Source organism: Arachis stenosperma, chromosome 6 (genome assembly GCF_014773155.1).
Source record: "Arachis stenosperma cultivar V10309 chromosome 6, arast.V10309.gnm1.PFL2, whole genome shotgun sequence".
NCBI classification, from domain to species: domain Eukaryota; kingdom Viridiplantae; phylum Streptophyta; class Magnoliopsida; order Fabales; family Fabaceae; genus Arachis; species Arachis stenosperma.
This window is the reverse complement of record NC_080382.1, coordinates 24162006-24176212: the sequence shown is the minus strand read 5'-3', so window position 1 is coordinate 24176212 and position 14207 is coordinate 24162006.

Here is a 14207-nt window from a genome sequence, read left to right as displayed (position 1 = left end):
AGTGGAAATTTACCTCATAATCAAAATTGATATTTTCACAAACACTTGGTGGGCATAATCATAAAATATGGCAAAATTGGAAAAATGCTTGAAACTATGAGCAATAAATGATCAAAATCAACAATGATAACTCAAACAAATATATAATAACCAAAAATCATCAAATCTATCCATTAGAAATCAAAATCGCAAAGATATGTATATATTAACAAAGTGTCTCTAACTATAAGAAAGTGTAACACAAGTGTAGTACTTAAAGATAAAAATCAAGAAATACTTACAATGGAAGCCAAGATCAAAATGAAAATTTCACTTGTAATATAAACCCTAATAAAACCTTAAAAAAGTTGAGAGAAAACTTAAGAGAAAATTAAAACTAAAAGCTTTCTAAAACTATCTAATACTACTCCTAATGGTATGGTATGGTTTCCTCAAGTTTGCCCCTTCCATACGAGCTCTAGGTCATCAGATTTGGGCCTCCAAAGCCTCCAATTTGTGACCCACATGAATTTTTAATAAAGTCATGCGCTGGTACTTGTGCGTACGCACACTGGCCAATTTTCATCTTATGCATACGCATAAGTAGTTGTGCGCACGCACACTTCGAAATGCTCCTCTCCTTTGTTTCTTCATGTCTCCTCCCACTTGCATGCTTCTCTTCCATTCTTATCAAGTCATTCTCATCTATTGTACCTGAAATCACTCATAAAAAATATCAAGGCATCGAATGGAATAAAAACAGAATAAAAATTGATTAAATTAAGCACAAAAAAGCATGTTTTCACAATTAGGCATAATTTAGGGAGAGAACACAAAATCATGCTATTTAATGGAATAAATGTGGGTTTATATGATGAAATTCACTCAATTCTATCCCAAATTTATCATCAAATGTGGATTCATCAATTACTTTATTTGCAGCTTCAACCTGTCTATTAGCTTAAAGGTGTTCTACTGACACAAAGATTTAGTGAATTCCCAATCCGCTCAAGAATTCTTCGAACTTGGAATATGTAAAGTGTGTTCCATTATCTGTGACATGGACCTCAGGAATTTTGAATCTCGTCAAGTCCTCTCACCATACAAACTTCTGACATTGGGCTAATGTAATAGTTAACAATGGCATAACTTCAATACATTTGGTGCGATACTCTTTTGCCACAATCAAGAATTTAACTTGGCAGGCCCTTGAGAAAATGGTCCTAATAAATCCATTCCCTATTTTGTGAGTGGTCTTGTTGGAACGACGAAGACGAGTTCATGAGGTTGGGCTTGATAAGGATTACCATGGAGTTGAAATTTTTACACTTCTTCACATACTCCATGGCCTCTTTGACAATCTTAGACTAGTAATACCCAGCTCTGATGACTTTCTGAGCCAACTCCCTCCCATTTTCACATACATTATTTGTTGAGACTTTAAATACTTTAGTAACGACTGTGACACCCTCTTTTAAATAATTGCCCATTTATTATGGTGTAATTAGTTGCTTTTAATCGCAACTTTTTAGCTTCTTTTGAATGATCAAGCAAAATTCCACATTCTAAGTACATGTAAATTGGGTCCATCCAAGTGTTGACATCACTAGAATGTGAAATCATTACATTAGACATAGTAACGAAAGGCTCAGAAAGAACTTCTTATATTAAGCTTTGACTTCCACTTTCAGGTTTAGTATTAGCCAACTTGGATAACACATCAGTTTGTGTATTCTGTTCTCTGGGTATATGTTTAATACGAAAGGAGTCAAAATGTTGTACCTCATTCTTTGCCTTTTTTAGGTACAGCCAAAACAATAGATCCCTAGCTAGATATTCTCCATTAGCTTGGGAGGTTGCAATTTCTGAATTACTAAATTTTGTGATTTTTATTGCTCTGACTTCACAAGCTAATGCCAATCCTGCAACCAATACTTCATAATCAGCTTTATTATTTGAAATAAGACAGTCAATTTTTACAGAGGCTTCAATTACCATGTCTTCTCCTTTAGTTAGGATGAGACCGGCACCTCCATTTTTAACATTTGAAGCTCCATCCACATCAACTTCCCATTCCGATAGATCGATAACATGATAAGTCATTTCAGCTAAAAAATCAATTATCGCTTGAGCTTTAATGCAAAGCGAGGTTCATATCAAACTGAGATAATTCCATTGACCAACACACCATCCGACTTGCTAAATCTAACTTTTGCAAAACCTTTTTAATCGATTGATCGGTTCATACTACAATTAAGTAACTTTAAAAGTACTATTGTAACCGACGCGACGATGTTAATAACGCAAAAACTATTTTTTTAATTTGAATATTTTAATTCAGGTTTTCAAGAATCTTACTAATAAAATAGATAGGTCGTTGATGCTTACTATCATCTTCCAAAACTAAGGCTGAAGCCACAGTTTCATCAGTTATTGATAAATAAAGGTATAAGGGCTTTCCAGGTTCTGGCTTCGCTAGAATAGGAAGAGACGACAATAAGTTTTTAAAGTATTGAAATGTTGTTTCACACTCCTCTGTCCAAACGAAATCGACACATTACTTCATTAGATTAAAAAACGGCTTTGCCTTTTTAGCAGAAGCTCCTAAAAACCTAAACAAAGCGGCTAACCACCTGTGAGTCTCTATACCTCTTTTTTATTCTAAGGACTCGACATGTCTCTTATAGCCTAACATTTCTTAGGATTAGCTTCAATACCCCTTTGCATTACCATAAAGCCCAAGAATTTACCTCTCCATACTCTAAAGGCACGTTTGGCCAGTGGTGCACGAAATTGCAATAACACTTTTGCAATCCCGCACAACTAACCAGCAAGTGCACTGGGTCGTCCAAGTAATACCTTGCGTGAGCAAGGGTCGATCCCACGGAGATTGTCGGCTTGAAGCAAGCTATGGTTATCTTGTAAATCTTAGTCAGGATATCAGAAATTATCAGGATTGATTGTAAGAAGCAAAAGAACATGTAATGGTTACTTGTACTGCAGTAATGGAGAATGGGTTGAGGTTTGGAGATGCTCCATCTTCCGAATCTCTGCTTTCCTACTATCTTCTTCATCAAACACGCATGTCTCCTTCCATGGCAAGCTCGTGTAGGGTCTCACTGTTGTCAGCAGCTACCTCCCATCCGCGCAGTGAAAGCTAATGCACGCACTCTGTCACAGTGCTGCCAATCACCGGTTTGGTTCCCTCCCCTACCGGAATAGAATCACTCTTTTGCGTCTGTCACTAACGCCCAGTAGGTTACAGGTTTGAAGCACGTCACAGTCATTCAATCATTGAATCCTACTCAGAATACCACAGACAAGGTTTAGACCTTCCGGATTCTCTTGAACGCTGCCATCAGGTCCTGCCTATACCATGAAGATTCCGATTAAAGAACCCAAGAGATAACTACTCAATCTAAGATAGAACAGAGGTGGTTGTTAGGCACGTGTTCATGGTTGAGAATGATGATGATTGTCACGGATCATCACATTCATCCGGATTAAGAACAAGTGTTATCTTAGAATGGAAACAAGCATGATTGAATAGGAAACAGTAGTAATTGCATTAATCCATCAAGACACAGCAGAGCTCCTCACCCCCAACCATGGGGTTTAGAGGCTCATACTGTGGAAAGAAACGTGTACAAAATGTTATGAGGTCATAAGGTACGGATACAATGTCAAAAGATCCTATAAGTAGTAAAAGCTAGTATCCTAAGGTTTACAGAAATGAGTAAATGACAGAAAAATCCACTTCCGGGCCCACTTGGTGTGTGCTTGGGCTGAGCAATGAAGGAATTTCGTGTAGAGACCTTTTCTGGAGTTAAACGCCAGCTTTCATGCCAGTTTGGGCGTTTAACTCCAAATTTTATGCCAGTTCCGGCGTTTAACGCTGGAATTTCTGTAGGTGACTTTGAGCGCCGGTTTGGGCCATCAAATCTTGGGCAAAGTATGGACTATTATATATTGCTGGAAAGCCCTGGATGTCTACTTTCCAATGCCGTTGAGAGCGCGCCAATTGGGCTTCTGTAGCTCCAGAAAATCCACTTCGAGTGCAGGGAGGTCAGAATCCAACAGCATCTGCAGTCCTTTTCAGTCTCTGGATTAGATTTTTGCTCAGAACCTTCAATTTCAGTCAGAAAATACCTGAAATCACAGAAAAACACACAAACTCATAGTAAAGTCCAGAAAAGTAAATTTTAAATAAAAACTAATAAAAATATACTAAAAACTAACTAAAAGATACTAGAAACATACTAAAAACAATGCCAAAAAGTGTACAAATTATCCGCTCATCACAACACCAAACTTAAATTGTTGCTTGTCCCCAAGCAACTGAAAATCAAAATAGGATAAAAGAAGAGAATATACTATAGACTCCAAAATATCAAAGAAACATAGTTCCAATTAGATGAGCGGGACTAGTAGCTTTTTGCCTCCGAACAGTTTTGGCATCTCACTCTATCCTTTGAAGTTCAGAATGATTGGCATCTATGAGAACTCAGAACTCAGATAGTGTTATTGATTCTCCTAGTTAAGTATATTGATTCTTGAACATAGCCAGTGTATGAGTCTTGGCTGTGGCCCAAAGCACTCTGTCTTCCAGTATTACCACCGGATACATACATGCCACAGACACATAATTGGGTGAACCTTTTTAGATTGTGACTCAGCTTTGCTAAAGTCCCCAATTAGAGGTGTCCAGGGTTCTTAAGCACACTCTTGTTGCTTTGGATCACAACTTTATTTCCTTCTCTTTTTTTTTCTTTTCTTTTTCTTTTTCTTTCTTCTTTTTTTTCGAATTTTTTTTTTCACTGCTTTTCTTGCTTCAAGAATCAATTTGATGATTTTTCAGATCCTCAATAACAGTTCTCTTTCTCCTCATTCTTTCAAGAGCCAACAATTTTAACATTCTTAAAACAACAAATTCAAAAGACATATGCACTGTTCAAGCATTCATTCAGAAAACAAAAAGTATTGTCACCACATCAAACTAATTCAACTAGTTTCAGAGATAAATTTCGAAATCCTGTACTTCTTGTTCTTTTGTGATTAAAGCATTTTTCTTTTAAGAGAGGTGATGGATTCATAGGACATTCATAACTTTAAGGCATAAACTTTATTAATTTTATTAATTAAGAACAAGACTCAAATATAGATATAAGATGAGACTAAAAAATATAAAATAAGACAAAAAAACGAAAAAGATAGGCTCCTAATGATAGAGGTTTTCACAGAGTTAGGACTCAACAACCTTGATTTTGAGAAGTGGATGCTCCCTCAGCTTGAGAGGAGAGCTTTTGGCGCTTCAGTTCTTTGATTTCACGCCCCTGCTTCTCTTGTTCCTTCAGCAATTTGCAGATCATGCAGTTCTGATTCTGCTGTTCTTCCTTCAGTTGCTCCATAGTCTCTTGCAGCTTGTTGATGGATGCTTCTAGGCTGGCCCAGTAGCCAATTTCAGGGAATTCAGGGAGGAACTCATGCGCCCTCCTCTTGATAGAGTTGTCTTGCACTTGTCCTTCCATTGACTTCTTGGTGATTGGATGTTCAATGGGTATGAACTCATCTACTCCCATCTTCACCCCAGCCTCTTTACAGAGCAAGGAAATCAAGCTTGGGTAAGCCAGTTTGGCCTCAGTGGAATTCTTATTTGCAATGGTGTAGATCTCACAAGCAATCACATGATGAACCTCCACTTCTTTTCCAAGCATAATGCAATGAATCATCACTGCTCTCTTGATGGTGACCTCAGAACGGTTGCTAGTGGGCAATATGGAACGCCCAATAAAGTCTAGCCAACCTCTTGCAATTGGTTTGAGGTCTCCCCTCTTGAGTTGGTTTGGGACACCCTTAGAATTGGTTATCCACTTAGTTCCAGGGAGGCATATGTCCTCTAGAACCTGATCCAACCCTTTATCTACTCTCACCATCCTCCTATTAAAGGAATCAGGATCATCTTGTAGTTGAGGCAACTTGAAGATTTCTCTTATTTTGTCCAGATGGAAGTATATAACTTTCCCTCTGACCATGGTTCTATGGGTATGGTAAGCAGTTCCAGTCATTCTCTGCTTATCTGTTAGCCACAGATTTGAGTAGAATTCCTGAACCATGTTCCTTCCAACCTTTGTCTCGGGATTGGTTAGAACTTCCCATCCTCTGTTTCGAATTTGCTCTTGGATCCCCGGATATTCATCTTCTTTCAGATCAAATTTAACTTCCGGGATCACTGACCTCAGACCCATTATTTTGTGATAATGGTCTTCATGTTCTTTGGTTAAGAACTTCTCTTCATTCCAAAGATTCTTTGGATTAGTCTCTTTCTTTCCTCTTGAGTTGGTTTGTTTTCCCTTGGGAGCCATGATATTGATGAATCTTGGCTTAGTGATCACGGAAAAGCACACCAAACTTAGAGGTTTTGCTTGTCCTCAAGCAAAAAGAAAAGAAAGAAGATAAGAGAGAGAGAGGGGGAGAAAATTCGAATGGTGTGAGGAAGGAGGGGTGAGGAACGTTCATTTATAGAGTGGGGGGAGGAGAATTTCGAAAACAAAAGAGAGATTTGAAAGGAAATTTGAAAAGATATGAAAAATATTTGAGAAAAGGGTGAGTTTTTGAAGAAGATTTGAGATTATTTTGAAATAGATTTGAAGAATGGTTTTGATTTTTGAAGATTTGAAAGTGAATGATGAATGATTGAAGTGTGATTTTGTAGAAAAGTATGGGTGAGAAGAGGAAAGTCTGAAAAAATCTGATTTGAAAACAAAATTGTGGTCCCCCCACCAAGCTGGCGTTAAACGCCCAGAATGGCACCCATTCTGGCGTTTAACGCCCATTTGTTGCCCCATTTGGGCGTTTAACGCCCAGCCAGGTACCCTGGCTGGCGTTAAACGCCAGAAATTCTTCCTCACTGGGCGTTTTTCTAAAACGCCCAGGATGCTGCACACCTGGCGTTAAACGCCCAGAATGGTGCCCATTCTGGCGTTTACCGCCCAAAATGGCACCATTCCTGGCGTTAAACGCCCAGAATGGTACCCATTCTGGCGTTTAACGCCCAAAATGCCCCTTACTGGCGTTTTTTCGCCAGTAAGCTCATTTTCTCTGCTTTTTGAGCTGAATCCTTCTGTAACTCTGTGAATTCCTTCATTTTTGATACTTGCCTCTGTAAGAACTAATCATACACCTTCCTAATGACTGGGTTGCCTCCCAGTAAGCGCTTCTTTACTGTCTTTAGCTGGACTTCTGCTGAGAATCACTCAAGCCTCAGTTTTGAGCATTCCTGCTCAAAATTTCCTTCAAGATAATGCTTGATTCTCTGTCCATTAACAATGAACTTCCTGTCAGAATCAATATCCTGAAGCTCAACATATCCATATGGTGACACTCCTGTAATCACATATGGACCCCTCCAACGGGATTTGAGTTTTCCTGGAAACAGTCTGAGCCTAGAGTTGAAGAGCAGAACTTTTTGTCCTGGCTCAAAGACTCTGGTTGACAATCTCTTGTCATGCCACTTCTTTGCCTTTTCCTTATAGATCTTAGCATTTTCAAAGGCATTGAGTCTGAACTCCTCTAGCTCATTTAGCTGGAGCAATCTTTTTTCACCAGCTAACTGTGCATCCATGTTTAGGAATCTGGTTGCCCAGTAGGCTTTATGTTCCAGTTCCACTGGCAAATGACAGGCCTTCCCATACACCAGTTGGTATGGGGAGGTCCCTATAGGAGTCTTGAATGCTGTTCTGTATGCCCACAGAGCATCATCCAAGCTCTTTGCCCAATCCTTTCTTCGGGACATTACAGTCCGTTCTAGGATTCTTTTTAGCTCTCTGTTAGAGACTTCTACTTGCCCATTTGTCTGTGGATGATACGAAGTTGCCACCTTGTGGCTAATTCCATATCTAACCATAGCAAGGTGCAGCTGTTTATTGCAGAAATGAGTGCCCCCATCACTGATTAGCACTCTGGGAATGCCAAATCTGCTGAAAATGTTCTTCTAGAGGAATTTCAGTACGGTCTTAGTATCGTTAGTGGGTGTAGCAATTGCTTCTACCCACTTAGATACATAGTCCACTGCCACCAGAATGTAGGTGTTTGAGTATGATGGTGGGAATGGCCCCATGAAGTCAATTCCCCATACATCAAACAGCTCTATCTCTAATATCCCTTGTTGAGGCATGGCATATCCATGAGGCAGGTTACCAGCTCTTTGGCAACTGTCGCAGTTACGCACAAACTCTCGGGAATCTTTATAGAGAGTAGGCCAGTAGAAGCCACATTGGAGGACTTTAGTGGCTGTTCGCTCACTTCCAAAATGTCCTCCATACTGTGATCCATGGCAATGCCATAGGATCCTCTGTGCTTCTTCTCTTGGTACACACCTGCGGATCACTCCGTCAGCACATCTCTTAAAGAGATATGGTTCATCCCAAAGGTAGTACTTAGCATCTGAAATTAATTTCTTTCTTTGCACACTACTGTACTCCTTGGGTATGAACCTCACAGCTTTATAGTTTGCAATGTCTGCAAACCATGGAGCTTCCTGAATGGCAAAGAGTTGCTCATCTGGGAAAGTCTCAGAGATCTCAGTAGAAGGGAGGGACGCCCCAGCCACTGGTTCTATTCTGGACAGATGATCAGCTACTTGATTCTCTGTCCCTTTTCTGTCTCTTATTTCTATATCAAACTCTTGCAGAAGCAACACCCATCTGATAAGCCTGGGTTTTGAATCCTGCTTTGTGAGTAAGTATTTAAGAGCAGCATGGTCAGTGTACACAATCACCTTTGATCCCACTAGGTAGGATCTAAACTTGTCAATGGCATAGACCACTGCAAGTAATTCTTTTTCTGTGGTTGTGTAATTCTTCTGTGCATCATTTAGAACACGGCTAGCATAATAAATGACATGCAGAAGTTTGTTATGCCTCTGTCCCAACACTGCACCAATGGCATGATCACTGGCATCACACATTAATTCAAATGGTAGTGCCCAATCTGGTGCAGAGATGACTGGTGTTGTGACCAATTTAGCTTTCAGGGTCTCAAATGCCTGCAAACACTGTGTGTCAAACACAAATGGTGTGTCAGCAGCTAACAGGTTACTCAGAGGTTTAGCAATTTTCGAAAAGTCCTTAATAAACCTTCTGTAGAATCCTGCATGCCCCAGAAAGCTTCTGATTGCCTTAACATTGGCAGGTGGTGGTAATTTTTCAATTACCTCCACCTTTGCCTTATCCACCTCTATTCCCCTGCTTGAAATTTTGTGCCCAAGGACAATTCCTTCAGTCACCATAAAGTGACATTTCTCCCAGTTTAAAACCAGGTTAGTCTCTTGGCATCTTTTCAGGACAAGTGATAGGTGGTTAAGACAGGAGCTGAATGAGTCTCCATACACTGAGAAGTCATCCATGAAGACTTCCAGAAATTTCTCTACCATATCTGAGAAGATAGAGAGCATGCACCTCTGGAAGGTTGCAGGTGCATTGCACAGACCAAAAGGCATTCTCCTATAGGCAAACACGCCAGAAGGGCATGTGAATGCTGTTTTCTCTTGGTCTTGAGGATCTACTGCAATTTGGTTGTAGCCTGAGTAGCCATCCAAAAAGCAGTAATAGTCATGGCCAGCTAGTCTTTCTAGCATTTGGTCTATGAATGGTAAAGGAAAATGATCCTTTCTGGTGGCTGTATTGAGTCTTCTGTAGTCAATACACATGCGCCACCCTGTGACTGTTCTTGTAGGAACCAGTTCATTTTTTTCATTATGAACCACTGTCATGCCTCCCTTTTTGGGAACAACTTGGACAGGGCTCACCCAGGGGCTATCAGAAATAGGATAAATAATCCCAGCCTCTAGTAATTTAGTGACCTCTTTCTGCACCACTTCCTTCATGGCAGGATTTAGCCTCCTCTGTGGTTGAACCACTGGTTTGGCATTATCCTCCAATAGGATCTTGTGCATGCATCTGGCTGGGCTAATGCCCTTGAGATCACTTATGGACCACCCAAGAGCTGTCTTGTGTGTCCTTAGCACTTGAATCAGTGCTTCCTCTTCCTGTGAATTTAAGGCAGAGCTTATAATTACTGGAAAAGTTTCACCCTCTCCCAGAAATGCATATTTCAGGGATGGTGGTAATGGTTTGAGTTCAGGCTTAGGAGGCTTATCCTCCTCCTGAGGAATTTTCGAAAATTCCTTTGCCTCCTCTGGCTCTTCCTGATCAGTTTGAGCATCTTTGAAGATGTCCTCAAGCTCTGATTCTAGGCTTTCAGCCATATTGATCTCTTCTACCAGAGAGTCAATAATGTCAGCGCCCATGCAGTCCTCTGGTGTGTCTGGATGCTGCATTGCTTTTACAGCATTCAACTTGAACTCATCCTCATTGACTCTCAAGGTTACTTCCCCTTTTTGTACATCAATGAGAGTTCGTCCAGTTGCTAGGAAAGGTCTTCCTAGAATGAGAGTTGCACTTTTGTGCTCCTCCATTTCCAGCACCACAAAGTCAGTTGGAAAGGCAAATGGCCCAACCTTGACAATCATGTCCTCTATTATGCCTGATGGGTGTTTAATGGAGCCATCAGCAAGTTGGAGGCATATCCTGGTTGGTTTGACTTCTCCAATCAACCCAAGCTTTCTGATAGTGGATGCAGGTATTAAATTGATACTTGCTCCCAGATCACATAAGGCTGTCTTGGTGTAAGTGCCTTCCAATGTGCATGGTATCAGAAAGCTTCCAGGATCTTGAAGCTTTTCTGGTAAACTTTTTAGAATGACTGCACTGCATTCTTCAGTGAGAAACACTTTTTCAGTTTCTCTCCAATCCTTCTTATGACTTAAGATCTCTTTCATGAACTTAGCATAAGAAGGTATTTGCTCAAGTGCCTCTGCAAAAGGAATCTTTATTTCAAGAGTCCTTAAATAGTCTGCAAAGCGGGCAAATTGTTTATCCTGTTCCGCTTTGCGGAGTTTCTGAGGATAAGGCATCTTGGCTTGATATTCTTCAACCTTAGATGCTGCAGGTTTATTCCTTACAGAAGTGGTTGAAGAAGCCTTGCTAGAGGGATTACTGTCAGCACTCTCAGGTGTCTGATCCTCCCTTGGCGTTTGAACGCCAGGAATGGGTGAAGTTTGGGCGTTAAACGCCAACTTCCCTTCCTTTTCTGGCGTTTGAACGCCAGAACTGGGCAAGGAATGGGCGTTTAACGCCAGCTTTCCTTCCCTTTCTGGCGTTTGAACGCCAGAACTGGGCAAGGAATGGGCGTTTAACGCCAACTTTCCTTCCCTTTCTGGCGTTTGAACGCCAATATTCCTCTCTGGGCTCTTACTGTCCTCAGAGGGATTTTGAACAGTGGTTTGGTTGTCCTCTGTCATTTGTTCCTTATTTGGCTTTTTGCTCTTTTGAACAGTGTTATTCAAGGTCTTTCCACTCCTCAATTGAACTGCTTGACACTCTTCTGTTATCTGTTTAGATATTTGCTGTTTTGCTTGATTCAACTGTAGTTCTATGCTTTTATTAGCAACTTTAGTTTCATTGAGCATCTCTTTAAATTCTGCTAACTGTTCTGTCATCAGGAGTAGTTGTTGATTAAGCTCCATTACCTGTTCTTGAGGATTAGAGTCAGTGACTACTGTCATGACTTCCTCTTCTGGAGAGAACTCATTGCTAGAGTACAGATATTGGTTTCTAGCAACAGTGTCTATAAGCTCTTGAGCTTCTTCAATTGTCTTCCTCATGTGTATAGATCCACCAGCTGAGTGGTCTAAAGACATCTGAGCTTTTTCTGTAAGCCCATAGTAGAAAATGTCTAACTGTACCCACTCTGAAAACATTTCAGAGGGACATTTTCTTAGCATACCTCTATACCTCTCCCAGGCATTATAAAGGGATTCATGATCCTCTTGTTTAAAGCCTTGGATGTCCAGCCTTAGCTGTGTCATCCTCTTTGGAGGGTAAAAATGATTCAGGAATTTGTCTGATAACTGTTTCCATGTCTTTATGCTTGCTGTAGGTTGGTTATTTAACCACCTTTTAGCTTGATCTTTTACAGCAAATGGAAACAGTAATAGTCTGTAGACATCCTGATCCACCTCTTTATCATGTACTGTGTCAGCAATTTGTAAGAACTGTGCCAGAAACTCAGTAGGTTCTTCCTGTGGAAGACCGGAATACTGGCAATTTTGCTGCACTATGATAATGAGTTGAGGATTTAGCTCAAAGCTGCTTGCTTTGATGGGAGGTATACAGATGCTACTCCCATATGCAGCTGTAATGGGGTTAGCATAAGACCCCAGAGTCCTCTTGGACTGATTAATTCCACTTAAGTCCATAATGGACAAAAGGGAAATGAGAATGATTGCAAAGAGATAAATTTTGTTTATTTTTAATTTTTTTTTTTTGAAATAACCGAAAAAAAAAATAAAATAAAGAGAAATTTAAATAAAAAAATTCGAAAATCAAAAGGGAAAATGAGATCAAAGCAAATTGAGAACTGAATCAATTAGTAAAAAAAAAAGATTTTGAAAACAGCAATTAAGAAGATATGATTGAAAAATTTTTATGAAAGAGATTTGATTTTTTTTAAAAAGAGGAGAGAGAAAAACACAAAAGACACCAAACTTAAAATTTTTAGAAAATCAAACACTGAATTTTTCGAAAATTTTAAGAGAAAAACACAAAGAGGACACCAAACTTAGAACTTTTATGAATCAAAAAGGGACTAAGAACATGCAAAAATCGAAAATTAAAAGAAAAACAAAAGCATGCAATTGACACCAAACTTAGAATATGAAACTAGACTCAACTAAAAGACTCTAAACCAACAAAAATAAAACAGTCCTAATCTAAGCAACAAAATAAGCCGTCAGTTGTCCAAACTCGAACAATCCCCGGCAACGGCGCCAAAAACTTGGTGCACGAAATTGCAATAACACTTTTGCAATCCCGCACAACTAACCAGCAAGTGCACTGGGTCGTCCAAGTAATACCTTGCGTGAGCAAGGGTCGATCCCACGGAGATTGTCGGCTTGAAGCAAGCTATGGTTATCTTGTAAATCTTAGTCAGGATATCAGAAATTATCAGGATTGATTGTAAGAAGCAAAAGAACATGTAATGGTTACTTGTACTGCAGTAATGGAGAATGGGTTGAGGTTTGGAGATGCTCCATCTTCCGAATCTCTGCTTTCCTACTATCTTCTTCATCAAACACGCATGTCTCCTTCCATGGCAAGCTCGTGTAGGGTCTCACTGTTGTCAGCAGCTACCTCCCATCCGCGCAGTGAAAGCTAATGCACGCACTCTGTCACAGTGCTGCCAATCACCGGTTTGGTTCCCTCCCCTACCGGAATAGAATCACTCTTTTGCGTCTGTCACTAACGCCCAGTAGGTTACAGGTTTGAAGCACGTCACAGTCATTCAATCATTGAATCCTACTCAGAATACCACAGACAAGGTTTAGACCTTCCGGATTCTCTTGAACGCTGCCATCAGGTCCTGCCTATACCATGAAGATTCCGATTAAAGAACCCAAGAGATAACTACTCAATCTAAGATAGAACAGAGGTGGTTGTTAGGCACGTGTTCATGGTTGAGAATGATGATGATTGTCACGGATCATCACATTCATCCGGATTAAGAACAAGTGTTATCTTAGAATGGAAACAAGCATGATTGAATAGGAAACAGTAGTAATTGCATTAATCCATCAAGACACAGCAGAGCTCCTCACCCCCAACCATGGGGTTTAGAGGCTCATACTGTGGAAAGAAACGTGTACAAAATGTTATGAGGTCATAAGGTACGGATACAATGTCAAAAGATCCTATAAGTAGTAAAAGCTAGTATCCTAAGGTTTACAGAAATGAGTAAATGACAGAAAAATCCACTTCCGGGCCCACTTGGTGTGTGCTTGGGCTGAGCAATGAAGGAATTTCGTGTAGAGACCTTTTCTGGAGTTAAACGCCAGCTTTCATGCCAGTTTGGGCGTTTAACTCCAAATTTTATGCCAGTTCCGGCGTTTAACGCTGGAATTTCTGTAGGTGACTTTGAGCGCCGGTTTGGGCCATCAAATCTTGGGCAAAGTATGGACTATTATATATTGCTGGAAAGCCCTGGATGTCTACTTTCCAATGCCGTTGAGAGCGCGCCAATTGGGCTTCTGTAGCTCCAGAAAATCCACTTCGAGTGCAGGGAGGTCAGAATCCAACAGCATCTGCAGTCCTTTTCAGTCTCTGGATCAGATT